Genomic DNA, 16,444 nt, shown 5'->3' on the forward strand with positions numbered 1-16,444 from the left:
GCCGAGGCTGCTCCTTCGTCCGATGCAGCGCCCGCCCGGCCCGGGAGCCCGACCCGCCCGCCCTCGGCGCGTCTGGGGCGCGAGCTGCGCAGTTTATCAGCCCCTGCGCCCCTCCGCACCCCAACATGACTTGGCGACTGTGCCGAGAGCCCGCGCGCCCGCGCCCTTCCCCGCCCTCCCTCCCCAGCCTGGGGGGTCCCGCCGGGCCCTCCCCGCCCTCCTCCCCCTCCTGCGCCTCCGGAGCCGGGGTCCCGCGCTTGCTCGGGCTCCGGCCCCCAGTGCGCTCGTGCCCGTCAGCCCGTCCCCGAGGGGCGACCCCGGCCGCCGGTGGGCTCGTGCCGTCAGGGGAGGCCCGCGGGGACCCCGGGGCTCCGGGGAGACGATCCCCGGCGCAGACGCCCCGCTCCCCGCGCGCCAGCTCCGGAGGCGCCGCCCGGCCCCGGACAGGCCCCGCGGCGGGCGCGGGAAGGCGGGGGCGGCGGGCGCTGAGACGGTTCCCGGGCTCCCCTGGGGCTCCTTCCCCGGAGACCCCGCGCCCCCTGTTCTGCCCCCTCGGGGCCCGCCGGCGGCGCTACAGGCGTGAGGGGCGCGGGCGGGTCTGTCGGCGTCACCCGTGTTCGCACTGGGGAGCCCCCGACGTTTGCGGGGAATCGGCCGAGCCCGCGAGCGACCGGCGAGGGCTGGACGCGCAGCTGGGGGCGCGCGGGGGCGCCTGTGGGCTGAGGGCGCCGCGGGCCGCTGCGTGACCTGGGGCCGGCGCCTCCGCCTCTCTGGTCCGCGCGCCGGCCCCGCCCCCGCGGGCACGCCCCGCCCCCAGCCCGCCTGGGGATTCTGGGAGTTGTAGTCTCGGCGGCGCGGCGCCTTCTGGGAGTTGTAGTTCCCGGCGCGGGAGCCTCCATGATGTGTCGCCCTCCCGCGCCGCGGCGGGACTGGGGTCTGGGGCCGAGGAGAAGCGGCCCGAACTCGCCGCGCCCGGCGGAGGCCGCCCAAAGACCCCGGAGCGGGACCGGGACCGGGACGGGGACGGCGCGGCTGCGCTGAGTGCGCGTCTGTTCCTTCGCGGTGCAAAGGCGGGGCGACCCCCGCGTCGGCCCCTTCCCTCCCCTGCCCGCCCGTCCGTCCGTCCTCTCCCCGACGCCCGCTGCGCCCCCGGGAGAGGGGTGCAACCCGAGGGCGCGAGGCCCCCAGCACGAGGGGCCCCCACACCCGGCCCGCGCCCTCAGCGCCCGAGCCCCTGCGCCATCTGACCCTCGCCCGCGTGGCCACCGCGCCTCTGCCCCGGCCTGGGCCCCGCTCGCCTCCCAGCCCGACCCCAGCCTGGCGCCCCCTGACCTGAGCGCGACCCCGCTCCGCCAGCTCCCCACGACAATGGGCACCCGAGACAAAGGGCGCCGGCTCGGGTTTCCCTTTTCTGCCCTGCAGGTCCGGAACCGAGACTGCGGCGGAGCCGCCGGGAGCAGGACGCACGGGCTGTGGCCCCGCCGGACTCTGCAGCGGAGAGACTGGCCGCGCCGCGCCTCCCACGGGCTGAGGGCGGAGACGGCGCGGCCGCGGGGTCGGGGAGCCCTGGAGGCACGGGGCCGGCACCGCACACCAAAGGACCCCCCTTCCAGGAGCCTCTGCCTTCGGGGCGCCCCGCCGCCGCAGTACTGGGCGCAGGTCCGCCGCGGCCTCCCTCGGAGCCATAATCACAGCAGAACCCCAACATTGTCTCACCACTCACGGCCCCGTGGTGGGCAACTTGTGCAATCAAACCAGTCACCCCTCCCCCGGCACCGAACCCCCACCAGGTACTAAGTCCCCCCCAGAGGCACCGAGTACCCCCCCCAGGGGCGCCAAATCCCCCCAGGGGCACCAAGTCCCCCCAGAGTCCTCCTAGGGGACCCCCAGGCACCATTGTCTGTGGTCCCTGGCTGCCTTTGTCCTATTTCCGGTAAGCGAATATTCGCTCATTTGCCTGAATGCGCCCCCACACGGGGTGGGCCCCTGGGGATTCCATTCATCCTTTTACACCCTACACAAGGCACCCCTGGGGATTCCATTCATCCTTTTACACCCTACACAAGGCGTACCCCGAGGTGCCCACAGTTTGGGCACAATGTCGACTGACGAATTGCCCTGTGCCTAGGACAACAGGTTTGCACAAAAACCCCACGTTTAAAAGAAAAACAAGAAGATTTTCCAAGTATACCGAAAAGTATAAAGCATGGTGCATTCCCTAATCCAACACCCTTGAAATTTTAAACAACACCAAAAAAAAACAAGAGTTTACTAAGCTCTACAATAGAAAACTGCTTTTGAAATAGGTCATGGAAACGTCTGTTTCCAAATTTATTTTGGAATACGTTATAAGATCTGACCTCGCTTCACTGGTAAATACCTTCGCTTGCGTGTCTAAGCAAAATCATCTCCTAAACAGCTGCAGCATCATCCCAACGGAGTGATCTCTTCATATCCTTGTCCAAGCCATCCTCAAGTTTCTTTGTTCCAACCCCAAAAGTTTGAAAAACATGATTTCTTTGAAAATAAGTTAAGCACAAGTGATCTGCGGGTGTATAACTGGAGGAGGAGAGCCCAGACCTGGGAGGCCTCTCAGCTCAGCTCGGTTCTGCGAAGGAACCAGGGACTGTCGGACTTTTTGCTTCTGGTCTGGCATCGCCGGCACTGGCCCTGGCACACAGTAGGTCCCCAGAAAACATCAGGGGAAATGAGTAAGTGGGGAAAGCCCTGGCCTGGCCCTGGTGCCCAGCAGGTCAGGAATTGTGGGGTCTGAATCTCCCCTGTACTCTGGATGTCGGGCTTCAGCACACAGTGGGCCCTCAGGAAGAATGAGTCCTGGGGTGAAGGGACGCACGGTGAGCATCCACAGCACTAGCCCTGGGGTTTCTCCAAGTCAGAAGGCAAGAGTTCCGTTTCTTTCCTGCGCCCGGCCATTGGCACCCAGTAGGTCCTCCTGAGCCCGCTGGGAGGGCCCGGAGGAGCCGTCCCGCCCCGGGGCCGCCCCGGGACCCTGCGCGCCGCTGCGAAGCCGGGCGTCAGAGGGGGGTCCTGGCATCCCCCGAATAAGCAGAGCCCAGGGGACGCCGGCGGGAGCGCAGGGCTTGGAGGGCGGCCCTGTTCCCAGAGGCGCGCGAAGGGGGCCGCGCAGGCGGAGCGACCCCAGCGGAGGGCCCGAGGCCACTGCCGGCGGCCGCCCGGCAGGAGGCCTGACCTCGGGGCAACCCCTGCGCCCCCAGCCGGGCACCGGACACCCGCCCCCAATTCCGGCCACGGGGAAGGAACACCACGCCGCCTCCGCCCCCGCTTCCCAGGGCCGGGCCATTGGGTCGTGTCCCGCGTCCTTGCGGGGCTCGTGCTGGTGCGCGCCGACCCCCCGCCTCGCCTCGGCCGCCGGGTCTCGGCGTCTCCCCGGGAGCGCGGCCTCCCCGCCAGAGCCGCGCGCGAGGCGGAGCCGGCCGGGCGAGGTGGGGGGGCGTGGGCGCCCCCTGGCGGCCGCGTAGACGGCGCCTGCCGCCCGCACGCCCACCCGCGAAGGGGGCGGATTTGGCGGCGGCGCCCGGCGCGCGGTTCCGGGAGGCCGGGGCGCGCGGGCGGGACGGGCCGGTCGGGCGGGCTGTGCGCGCGGCGCCCGACGCCGGGGGATTGTGGGCGCAGGTTTACGGGGAGGCGGTCAGCGCGCTCGCATGAAAGGGTGGGGGCTGCGCCCTGCGCGGGTCGACCAGCGCCCCGCAGCCCGCCGGGGCCCCACGCGCGGGACCCCCGCAGCCCGCCTGGGCCGCCCAGCGCGCCCGGTACAAACGCAGCGCGTCCGAGACCCCCGCAGCCCGCGGGACCGGCCCAGCGCGGGGCGCGCATCTGCCGGCCAGGTCCCGAGGGAGGCAGCGGCTGCCTCGCGCCCGGGGGTGCATCTCTGTCAGCCCGACTGCCGCGCCCCGCTCCGGGGGAGGGAGCCCCGGGGGTGCGAGGGACGACCGGGGTCCAGGCCGCTCCAGCCGCTGCCGTGCCCGGAGGTCGGAGGTGCCGCTGCTGTTCGCCCCAAGTCTCCGGCAGGAGCTGCGGGGTCGGGGGCCGCGAATGAAGCGGGATCGGTGCCCCGGGGGTCGGGCAGGGGCCCCGAGCCTGGGTGTCTGGAGCCGGCGCCGGGACAGCAGCCGCGGGTGAGGGGGCTGAGAGCGGCCGAGTCGCCAAGCCGGAGCCGCGGGCGGGGCCGGGGAAGCTGAGCCGGGTCGAGACCCCGAGGCAGGGGCGGTCGCGGGGGGCCGAGCGCCGGGGTCGCGGGGGGCCGGGGCGAGACCCGCGGGTTGCGAGCTGCGCGCCGAAGCCCGCGGAAAGGCCGGGTGTCGGGGGCCGGCGCCGTGGCCTTAAGCCGGGGTCCCGGGGCCGGAGCCGCAGGACGCGGGTCTCCGGCGGGTCGGGCCGGAGCCCCCTCGGGGAGGGCCGCGGCGGGGAGCCGGGACGGCAGCGCCCCCGGCGCGGGGAGAGCCGAGACTGGACGGCCCCGCGGGGCCCCAGCCCCTCCCCGCGCCCGAGGTCGACCAGAAGCCCCGGGGCGGCGGCGGGAAAGGGGTCGCCCGGGGGGCCGGGGGCCGGGCCGCCGCTCCAGGGGCCCGCGGGGACCTGCGGCTCGACCCCGCCCCTGGGCGCCGAGGTATTTCTGGCCCAAAATCGGCGCTTTCTGCCACCAGAGTATCAGGAGCTCCTTTTCTCAGCCGGAGCCCGGGTGTTCCCTCACCCACGTCTGCGCTTCCTGGCGTGGGCGCGGGCGCCTATTGCGGCGCCTTAAAACATCGCACGTCGCGCTGCAGCAACACCAGCCCGCGGTGTAAACAAAGCCTGTTACTGCACAGGGCTCCCCGCGGGCAATGCCTCTACTTAATAGCGGGATGAGCGTGTGTCAAGGAGCATCAAGAATCGTGATATGTTTGTGCTCACGCTGCAAAACCGCAAAGTTTCGCAATAAGGCGTATCCGTTTTGGAGCACTTAGCTGTGCTGGTGAGCAGGGTGCTTGCCCGGCAGGACTGTGAGTGTCCCGCAGACTCCACAAGACGTTATAAGTGTAGTTACACTTTCATGCAAGATGCAAACTGTGGGCCCACAATGCATGCCCCCACCTGGGAACTGGTGGTGGGAGCAGTTTGAATGGGGTGGGAATCCTTGTTTCAAGACTGGAATGACACCTACCACTCCCCCACCTGTATGGTGTGCTCTGTGCCCTGCACTAGTCTTTCCTGTGAGGGATACCCGGTGCCCACAGTGTGCTCATGTGTAAGTGGCTGTGGTGAAAATCCTCCAAGCCTCAGGCTGCTACTGGCTCAAGCCTTGCACCACCAAATGCTGGTGACTACTCCCCATGCTGTGAATTTGGCACAGTGGGGCTGGGAGAAGGCAGGTGTCCTGATGGGTGCATGTTTTCTGTGGAGCTGTCTGTGCTGAGTGCCCCAATGGGTCAGAACTTTCTCCTTTTTTGTGTTCCTATGTATTGCTTGGGCTCTGACCCCCCAATGTGCCTTACTCTTCTGATATTGTGAAAATAGCACCATGGCAGTGGGTGGGCCCCCTGCTATGGTGCTGGCCTCAGACCAAGTTGGGGTTGACTGAGTGCCCACAACTATACCAGTGGTGTGGCTTCTTAGGGAGCTTGTCCTCCTCTTGGATGGTCAGTCATGCAGTTGCCAGTGTAATGAGCTGATCCTGCTGTGCATTTATGGCCTCAGAGTTGGGCCCTCAAAGCCTATAGCCCATCTTGTCTTGGTCTTCTCTGGCCAGCACTGTGCTACTCTGACCACCACCAGGCTCCTGCCCAAGGCTACTACCCACCTGGGATGCAGTGAAAAGGCCCTTGTGTTTCGTGGCTGATGTTCACTAAGCAGTCAGGTTGTAGGTGGCCCCTGGGTTGGGGTCAGTCTTCTTAGCTCTCAGATCTGTGGCTGCCAGCTGGTATAGCCTTGTGAATACTGCCTTGGTTCCCTCAGTGGGGTATCCTGCTACCTTGAAGCATTTACTTTGCAAAGAGCCAGTGCTTTGAGCCACCTGGGCTTTTGGGGCTGCAGCAGCCTTTGTGTGGTGTTGCTGGAGGAGATGCTAGAGAAATGGTGAGCCATGGTGCCCAACTGCAGTGTGTAAGAGGCCTGGTGGGCCTGGTGGGGCCTCTAGAGTACCTGCCCCTGGGCAGTGCCCAGGCCACCATAGCCCCATGGGGGTCCATTATAGTATATCCAGCCAAGGTTAGTAATGGGTGGTGGCCCATTGGGACCTAGAGTTAGCTGTCCCTGGATTGCCTGAAAGTGTCAGAGATAGTGTTCTGGGTGTTGGCAGTAGTACCCATGTCCCCACATGGTGCTGTTTGCCACCAGGAGCTGGTATTTATGTTCTGTGGGGTTAGTTCTGGAGTGGAGCCCTCCTGCTGGGCCCTGTAGTTGGGGTGCCCCTGGTGGGCAGGTGGAGACCCAGCTCATAGTGACTTTTGCCTGATGGGGTCAGTGCCCCATCACTGAGGTTTGTAGCCTTCCTGAGTTGGGTGGGCAGTGCCTGAACTGCCAAAGGCTGTTACCCAAGCAGTTGGCTGTTTGGTAAATAGGTGGAAGTGCTAAGCCCCCAAGATGGCATGTGCTGGTTGAGTACTGTTACTAAGGGCCCCTGGGGTGGCATCTTTCCTGCTGTGAGGGCTATAGCTTGGATGAGTGGTTCAAAGTCAACATAGTGGGGTGGGGCATGGCAGGCAAATGCCCACAGGTGCTGGGGCTAACTTCATGCCCAATTGCCTTGAGAGTCTGGCCATCCATGGGGTGTGGCTGAGCCTTGCTCTACCTGTGCGGTTGGTGCTGCTGCCTTCACAAGAGGGAGGGCACATGTGTGGGCTGATGCTGGGGCTTGCCCCCAGCCAGCTCATGGCTGTCTCCTGTTGCTGTGTATTCCAGGGTTGTTCCACTGCCCCTGGAAAAGTGTGTTTAAGCTATATAGCCTTATTGCAGTTGTTATAGGGTTGCCCTGCCCATGTTGAGGGGTGGGTGGGGGCCCTGGGCTCTTTTATAAGGGGTGGTAGCTTCTCTCCATGCCTTTGCATCTCCAATGGCACCTTATAAAGGTGCCATTTTTATTCAACAGGTAATCCTAATGGCTCCTGTAGCCCCCAACCTGATTTGGGGGTCTGAGCTGCAGCCTATATAATACACTTTAAGAGAAGCTCTGTGCTGTTAGGGTGAGCCCTGTGGCCACATGGTGTTTAGTTACAAGTGCATATATATAGAACTATTGCCCTGGAGCTATGGCTAGGCCAGGCCTTGTACCCAAAGCCCTTGGGGGCTCTGTTCCTCAGCTGTGACTAGTTAAGTGGGGGGCCCTCAGCTCCTCTCTGTGGGGCTGCCTCAATAGTGATTGGGGCCTTGATCCCCTGGTTGATCCTGATGACCACAGGTGTCTTTGGCTTGTAAAATACCCCGTTTTGGGGGGGTGTGGTGCTAAAATGATAAAAGGGGAACCAGGGGCCTTGAGTCAGTCCTGCATCCAACTTGTCCCCCAGTAGGGGCTGGAATGCCCCATCTGGGTTATGTAAGTATCCTGTTGGGGGAAAACACCCAGTGGTTGTTGTGTGTGGTCTGGGTTGTGCAGATGGCCTGGTGTGTGGGGTTCTACTGGAACTTACAAGTCCTCTTCCTCCCTGGGTTTCTGGGGGGGCCAAGGATGGTGGTATGTGGTCTGGTGTGGTTGACCAGTTGGCTGGCACACCCACCATGGCAGGCATTCAGCTGGGTTGACCAGATGGCCTGTTCAGGTAGGGGTGACAGGGTGGGATGCAACTGGATGCCCTGCTCAGATTTGTGTCCTTTTCCTTTAGATCCCACATTTCAAACCTGTATGTGCTCATTTTTCCAGCATTTATCAGGAAAAGGCCAGGGACTCACTTTTACCATTTGGGGTTTTTTCCGTGAATCCCATATTCTCGGCAGAACGACGCTTTATTTCCATCTCCAGTCACAGCTCAGAGCAAAAAATAGAAAAATAATCATCCACGCACCTTTTGTGATACGTTTGGGATCTAACATAAAAATCACCCTCAAATGTCTGCGACACACACACACCCACTGGTCATGATGCACACAGACCGCAGCAAAGAGGCCACATTCCCTTCACAAGGCCAGAATCAAAGAAAATGACTTTTTGATTCAGTCCAGTCATTGCGCTTTAGAAACAGGATGGTGGGACATAAAAAACACCAGGCATCCAACTTCAGGAAGCTGCTGAAGCTGGTTCTAGCACTGCATAATTTGTCAGAGAACACAAAGGAGTCAACCCCAACATTGACACAAGGAGTAGAAACAAATTTTTCAAACCCAAGACCTAATAATGGGAAACACATTGCACAAACTGGAGGGAAATGCATATAAATCCATCGTGATGCTGTTTCTTTGCAAAAAGCAAGCGTAAACTGCTCCCTTACAAATGACCCAAAAAGGGAAGGGTAACATAAATTAAGGCAAACATGGGAACGGCTGAGTGGCAGGATTTTCTAGCAACAAAATCCATCATCAGGATGAATAAAAAACTACAACAGGTGCACTGGAGCCAGGAGTGGGCCCTCCTTTGCTCCAGGACATGATCCCTCAGCAGCGGCCTCTTTCCAAATGTCAAGGAACAGACTCTACAAGCAGATAAGTGAGTCCTCAGCCACGACCCCAAACTCGACAGAAACGAGACTCCTCCAGAAACAAGACGGCAGTTCAGTATGTGGAGAAGTATCCTACGCCCCAAGGACACAGGTCAGGAAGCTACTAGCACTGTCCACCCACCAAGAAGGATAGAAAACGTTTGCATAGATGATGACTTCGTTCAGGGACATGGGTGCAAAGCCTCACCAAAACAAATGCAACAAAAGATATGTCCCAACAGGTGTTAGGAGGGCACATGGTCAGCCTCAGTGGCCTGTCCTTCAGCTGGCCCAGTCACTTCCTCACGGACGCCCAGAACCCTCAGTGGCGGTAGTGCTGTGCTCCACCAGGACGATGGCCATCTGCTGGGGCACTCTGGGGCACTCCAGGAAGCCCTGAGACAGAAGAGGGGGTGACAACGGCTGAGGGGGGCTGCTTGCAGGATGAGGATTAGGCGCAGGGATGGCTCAGCACGTGTGCCGAGCTGTTGCAAGATTAGGAGGACGCGACCTGGTGACAGATACACAAGCTGTGTCCCGGGTGCCCCGCACAGGGCGCGGCCACACGGTCCTGCTACACCACGCTGCCTGGGGGGCCGAGGGTCACTCCATCTCCCGCGCCCTGGCAGAGGGAAGGGAAGACTGTCCCTAAGAGGCGGCTCCGCGTGTTCCCCACTAGCAAGGCTCGCCAGGCTAGAGGCCGTTCTGACCCCAAGTTTCTCCACCGAACCCTCTCCTGAGCTGCGTCTGGCTCCCGCCTCTCCCCGGGGAGTGCACGGGCTTCTTGCCCTTTATGGACCCCAGTAGCCCCAAATCCCTCCATCCCACCCCAAAAGCTCCCCGCAATGTCCCCTGTCTCTGCTTCGGGCCCTCCTCCACCCGAGGCTGCCCAGCTTCCCCACTCTCAACCCTGTGTCCTGCTCTCCGCAGGAAGCCTCTCCCCAGTAACGCGGGGCAGGAACCGCGCTTGAGCTCCTGTGACCCGACGGCCTGTCCCTGTGGCTGTCACTGGGAGCCGGGGCCGGGTGGGGCTCAGCTCCCCGCAGGAGGAGAGGGCACCAGCTTTCACGCCGCTGGCCTCGGGGCCACCCCCGCATGCAGGCAGCAAGGGGTGGGGGTGAGGGGGGAGGTGCGGCGGGTGGTGGAGCCCAGGGTGGGGTGGGGTGGGGCGGGGCGGGGCGGGCCTGGGCCCAGGGACGGGGACACAGGGCGGCCACGAGAGGGCGCGGCGCAGAGCGCAGGGACTCCCTGCGGGCCTCTGTCCCTGACCTGCGGGGTGACGCCGGCTCCGACATTCTCTTCCCGCTGCCTGAACCCACGAAGAACCCACCCGCCTGGGACGGCCGCAGATCCCCCCACTTCTTGGAAGGAGGCCGCCCGCAGGGGGTGGCTGCGCCTCGGGAGGGGCCGGGGGGACGGAGCTGGGGACCCAACCTCACAGCAGGCACTGGCCCTGCCGCGCCCTCCCGTGCGGGGTGGGGTGCACTGGGGCCGCTCGCCCCCCGACACTCTCCCTCCACCTCACCCGAGCCACCTCGGCTCCCCTCTGACCCCGAGCCCCCCGCGCGCACAGGAGGCCACGAGGGGCCGTGGACGCAGCAGGCAGGACACCCCTCGCTGCCCGGACCCCCCGCGGCCCTCCTGCAGCAAAGGCCGCGGTTGCAGCGCCAAGGAGACCCCCCGTCACCCACCCCCCGCCAACCCCCCGCCCCCCCCCCCCCGGCCCTGCCTCTGGCCTCTCCAGGAGGCCCCAGCCAGAACAAGCCCATGGAGTCATGTCCGTCCGCACCCCCGGGCCGGCCTTTCCCCGCCCCAAGTCCCTTTGTGACTCGAACATCAGAGCCGGGTCCAGCGAGAGGCGGGGGCGCCTGCGCGGGGCAGGGGTTGGACACGCGCCTGCGGGCAGCCCGACCCCTCACGCCCAGGGCTTGTGCCCCCAAGACCGTCTTGAGGACGTGCTCGGCGGCGCCTCCCCACGGTCAGCAAGGGCGCACTGTGGGGGGCGCGGGGGGACGGCTGAGGGACCACCTGGGTCCACACGGGTGGGGGCGCGGGGAGCACGAGGTCGGGGTTGGAGGGGCGGGGGAGGGGACGGCCGGGTGCAGAGATGAGGGGCTGGGGGGGGGGCTACTGGGCCGAGGCCTCGTGCGCGAGGGCTGCGGGGACCAAGAGGCCGCTGCATCAGCCCCGGGGACCCGAGCCGGCGTCCTGTCCCGTGGGGGCCTCCTGGGCAGACGGGGCGGGGTTCCCGGGGCGGGGCGTCTGCGGAGGGGAGGGCGCGGGCGCCCCCTTACCTGGGAGTCCTCGGGCCCGGGGCCTGGGGGAACGCGCGTCCGGAGCAGGCAGGTCTGGGGGCACAGAGAGAGGCCGTGAGTGACCGGGCGGCCGGCGTGCTCGGCCGCGCCCTCCCCTGCTGCGCCCCTCCCCCCCCCGCGAGCTCCAGGCTGGGAGGGGCGCGGGGCCCGGGTGTCCTCGTGTCCGCCCCTCACCTCCCCGCACAGCCCCTGCCGGCCGCGCCGCGCCCCAGCACACCCGAGCGGCAGGAGGGGGCCTCGCGACACCCCGGCGATGCGGGGCCTCCCGGAGACTGTGACCCCGCGAGCGGCCGCGGCCCGCAGGGCGTCAGCGGATGGGGGGGCCCCGCTTCTCGGGTCCACTTACCCGCCTCCCTCCGGAGCCCGAGCCGCAGCCCGCGAGGACGCGACACGCCCCCCCCCTCCCGCAAAAACAAACCCCAACACTCCCCAGACGTCGCCCCAGTTCCGGGGAGGCTGCGATGGGCCCAGCGGGGCCGCCCGGCCAGAGCCTGAAACAGGGGAGCCCCTTCCTCCCTCAGACGCCCCGGGGTTCCCAGCGCGCAAACCACGACCTGGGGCGGCCGCAGACCCCGCCCCTCCGCGCCCCCCGCCGTCTCCCGGGACCCCGCGGCGTGGGCGGCTCCGGGGACGCGGCCCGCCCCCCGCGCTCCGGCGTGTCCCCCGCCCCGCCTCGGGCCCCGCCGGCCCCGCCCGCAGCTCCGTGGGCCCGTCAGGCCTGGCCGCGTCGGGGGCGCGGGGGGCTCCTGGCCGGAGCCGCGGGCGAGCTCGGCCCAGACGCTGCCGGGAGGCGCTGGGGACCCCGCCGTCCCCCCGTGGCCGGCAGACGCAGGAGCAGGGCGCTGCCCGAAGCCAGGGGGTTTGGGGTGACTCCTCCCACAGCGAAGCCGCCGACACGGCCCCCACCGTGTCTGCGCACTGGACCTGGGGGGACGCCGCCCTCCTCTCGCCCGCGGCCCGCACCTCCCCCCTCGCGTCGAGTCCGCGGCCGCCGCGGGGGTGTCTGTTCAAAGGACGCGCAGCCCGGCCCCGCCACGACGGCCCCGCCCCCCGCCCGGCTCGCTCCTCCCCTGCCGGCCCGAGGCGACCCCGGTAACCGCACGGACGAGGACTCCCGCTGCGTCTAGAGAGACCGGGTCCCCGCACCCCCACGCCCCCCAAGGTCCGGGAAGCCGGCGGGGGCGCCGCCGCCGCGACTGCACTGCGCGCATGCGTGGTCAGGGGGCGCATGCAGGTGCGGCAGGTGGGGCGCGCAGGTGGGGGCGGCCACGCCCACTGCGCAGGCCCGCGGCGACAGGTTGGAACATCAAGCTCTAACGGAGGCAAATAGGCCTGTCTTCTCCAAAAATACGCCCGCGGAAACGCCAGGAAGCCACCAAAACAGCAAAACGGGTCTACTTGGATTTAAAAACTTGCTCAGGGCCTCCCTGCGGGCGCGAGGGGTTAACACGCAAGCTGTGAGGCTGTCCGTAGCCTCTGCAGCGCGAGCTCCATCCCGGCCAGGGAGCAGCCCACATGGCGCGGCAGACCTCTCCTGCCTCCCCGCTGCTCGCCTCAGCACTGTGTTTCAGTCAGTCTGCCTGTTCTGTTCCCCGCTGTCTCTGGTGAATCCTCTCACCCCCCAGAATTCTGGCCTGTACCCCAGTTCTTGTACGCATAAAGAAATCTTTAAAAAAATTAAAAAAAACTTGCTCAGGCTGATTTAGCAGTGACCACAGATGCCTCACCACACCCTCTCCTCCTCCCGGGAGGCAGAATGGGGCGCTCTCCCCAGCCCCTTCCAGCAGTGCAACTATCAGTCTTGGGTGCAGCCAAAGCTCTTTGATCATATTCTGTCATCATAATTAACACGACTACTTTTCTATTTAATGTAGTAGAGCTTTCCACTTGATTTTAGAGCCCAGGTGTACAGGGAAATGCTTTTGTGGCTACAAGTCACAGAAACACCTGACTTCAACCATTAGGAAAATTCTAGTTTACTTAGGAATGCTCGAGAAGGCTGGGACTGCTCCAATCCCAGGCTCTTTCTGTCCTCTTCTCTGCTATCACTGGCTCTGGGCCAAGGGAGCACCCTGGGATGTGGAAGGACGGCTGCCCCAGTTGCAGGCGTCATGGGACAGCCCAATAGTCACAACCGAAAAAGGGAGAGAGAAGCAAAAAGCCTATTCTTACCCCTTTCTTTCCAAGTAGCACCAGCAGAATTCCTCTCACACACGCTGGCCAACACCGGGTCATACATTTTCTCCTTGACCCACCCCTGGTAAGGGAATGGACTCGTGCACTTGGAGCCAACTGTGAGATGTTCCCTAGAGTTACTATATTATTCAACGTAATCGGGGTTCCCTCAGGAAGGAAGAGGGGAAACGCCCAGGCAGTCTTCCATGTGGAGATGGATAACGTGTCCTCACGCAAGTGAAAGGCAGTCAAGGGTAGGAAGGAAGGAGAAGAGACAAGGAAGGAGGACATGGGAGGGATAGAGGGAGGGAGGAAGGATGGAAAAAAACAAATTTACTTTTTAACTAAATCCTATCTTTGTGACTTACGACAGTGCAACAATTTTGAAACTTTTTGCAGCAATAGAAACTTTCCTATCAAAAATATAAAATCTTGATTTTTGTCATTCTGTGGGTCAGTGTAAAACAAAGATAACCTATTTTCCATTTATTATAAAAGTAACAGACACCAGATGTTTTTTGTCTTAGTCCTGTTTTACTTCTTGGGGAAAAAAAATGTTCCTTGCCATTCTAGAGCAAAGACAAGCACCCTTTGAAGAGTTTCAGGGACACTGGACAAAACTAAATATGCTCCTGCAAACTTAATTTTTTCAAGGCAGTAATGTCTCCCAAGCCCTCTCTGTGGACTGCCCTGTGGACGTGCTCTTTGGACGCTCAGGCATTGTTGGTAGAATCTCAGGAACCACGTTCTGGAAGGCCCAAGTTGTGGCGGCTTCCTTCCATGTGTCTGGGTTCCAAGAGGCCAAGACAGGAGATGCACATCAGAAACCAAGAGACAAAGGTGCAAAGTATACCCCTCCCCACAAAGTCTGAAAGTAGAGATGCTCAGTCAATCAGTAAGTAGCGAGGTGTGGACCTATTTTCACCACCTTGCTGCCAGGTGGATCCAAGCCAGTTTCAATGTTTTTTTTTTTTAAGATTTATTTATTTTTATACAAGAACTGGGGTACAGGCCAGAGGTGCAGGAGGGTGAGAGGATTCACCAGAGACAGAGCAGCGAACACAACAGGCAGATCAGACTGAAAACAGTGCTGAGGGGAGCAGCAGGCGAGGCGGGTGAGGTCTGCCGCGCCATGTGGGTGTCTCCCTGGCCGGCCAGGAATCGAACCCAATGCAGAGGCTGCGGACAGCTTCACAGTACTGCGCTCAACCCGCTGCACCTTTGGGGAGGCCCCAGTTTCAATGATTTTGACAATGAAACTCACCTGGGTGTGTGTGGTTTGCTTTGTTCGTCAGGTATAGATACTCCCCAAAGTTAAAACGAAACCCTAGAATTGGTGTCTAATAAAAAGGCTATACTATAATATGTAACAGACTGTAATGTGTGCTTCAATTTCATGTCAATTGAAACCAACCTCACAGCCCAAAAGGATCTACCTCCCCAATCACAGATTTCCTGGAGCTAAGGACTGACTCAGACCGAAGGGCATCTTGACCCCCACAAACAAACTCCATTCCCTTCAGAACCTTTCCCCTTAAACATCCTTCTGATACACAAAGATGATTCTACAAATCTTCAAATTCATACCCACATGAAACTATCATCAATATACACATATACACACAGAAATATGAAGCACACCTGCATGCACATATATACCCACATCTGTGTTTCTGTGTGTCTGTGGATATGGCTTTGAATTTTGCTTTTTACTTAGTAGTGATATGACTTGCAGAAATTGCCATGTCAGCCTATATTCATCTATCTCATTCTGTTAATAACCGCAAAATATTCTATAATATGTATACGCCTTAATTTATCTAGTCTCTTATTTATGGACCTGGGAGTTTTACTTAGCTCTCCCCTGTCTTTTTCAGTTTTTTTTGCCTTATAAGTAATGCTGCTATAAATAGGCACAGAAATAGGTAAGATTAGATGGATGATACAAATATTAATACAGAGGATAGAGAGATAATGTACTTAAAATATAGCCATAAAATAAAATTGACTGGCAAAGGAAATGCATTTTACATCTTGACAGATACTGTGCACCAAAATGTTGTGCAAATTTACCTTCCCGCCAGACCTCCAGGCAAACCTCACCCATACTAGATTGTGTCAATTTATTTGGTGTCAGAGTTACACAGATGATCATTTACACGGCACCATCATTTTGATTTGTATTTCTTTATGAATGTAACTGAGAGAGCTGTCCCATGTGTGATATCTACTTGCATTTTTATTGTCATTGAACTGCTGACTGTCATTAACTGTTGTTAATCTATTTTTCAATAGAATCATTTACCTCTTTCTTGCTGATATGACAAGCTCTTTGTAAAATAAGGAGAAGCCCATGTTTTCTCATATGTGGTAGAAACTTTCCCTTTGTTTATATTTTGACTTTGCATATTTTTTGTAAAAGCAAAATGGAGGCACAAAATCAGTAATATTTTCCTTCATTATTTCCTTCATCAAGATTACTTTTTTTCTTTTTAAAGATTTTATTTATTTATTTATACAAGCACTGGGTACAGTCAGAAGTGAGGGAGGGTGAGAGACTTCACCAGAGTCAGAGGGGAGAGCAGAGCAGGCAGAATGACGAAATACACTGCTGAGGGGAGCAGCGGGCGGCAGGAGAGGTCTGCGTGCCATGTGGGACCCTCGCCAGTGGCTGGGGATCGAACCAGCACTGCAGAGGCTGTGGGCAGCTTCGCAACCCAGTGCCCAACTGCTGCACCACCAGGGAGGCCCCATCAAGATTACTTTTTAAGTCAATTATCACTATCTTTTCTTAGACCTTAAGTTGTAACTATTTTCAATCTATACCATTACTTTCAAAAGGTGGTGGTTGTGAACTCATAAAGTCAGTGATTCCTGGAATAATGTTTCTCTGAAACCTTGGCATTTGCAGACAAACCCTTTTCCTTTCTGTATATCAGATTTGACAAGGTCAAATCCCATTACTGCTTCTCTTACACATTATATTGGTGTGTAAATGATGAGTATTTGAAGAAATCAGTTAAATAATTACATTAACATTCATGGTAACAGCTGTCAAGTTTCCTAATTCATTTTGTGAAAGCTATTAAATGATGAAATTAAAACTTGAAAGCTATTAAATTGTGAAAGCTATTAAATGATGAAATTTTATCCATATGGTACCTTATTCAACTCTGGTGTCATTTACTTTTTATTTACTTAGGGTAATGGCCCTTTCACTGACAACTTTGGATGGAGCATTGTGAAAGCTGTAAAGAAAACTACCACCAAAAAGGTTTAAAGATTTTGGGGTTGAGGGAGAAATAGTTA

General features: G+C 60.3%; 1 long non-coding RNA gene across 2 annotated transcripts in view; it reads right to left on the reverse strand.

The window, feature by feature from the left end:
- The window catches only part of LOC119250123 (uncharacterized), a 47,463-nt gene that overhangs the window by 10,791 nt on the left and 20,228 nt on the right, over positions 1–16,444 (reverse strand). For both annotated transcript variants that reach the window (XR_005126230.2, XR_005126231.2), the window contains exon 3: positions 10,940–10,993. This is a non-coding gene — a long non-coding RNA (uncharacterized LOC119250123). The remainder of the gene's footprint in view (positions 1–10,939; positions 10,994–16,444) is intronic.

This window comes from Talpa occidentalis, unplaced genomic scaffold, assembly GCF_014898055.3.
Source record: "Talpa occidentalis isolate TD23 unplaced genomic scaffold, MPIMG_talOcc4v2.1 talOcc4.17, whole genome shotgun sequence".
Classification (NCBI taxonomy): Eukaryota; Metazoa; Chordata; class Mammalia; order Eulipotyphla; family Talpidae; genus Talpa; species Talpa occidentalis.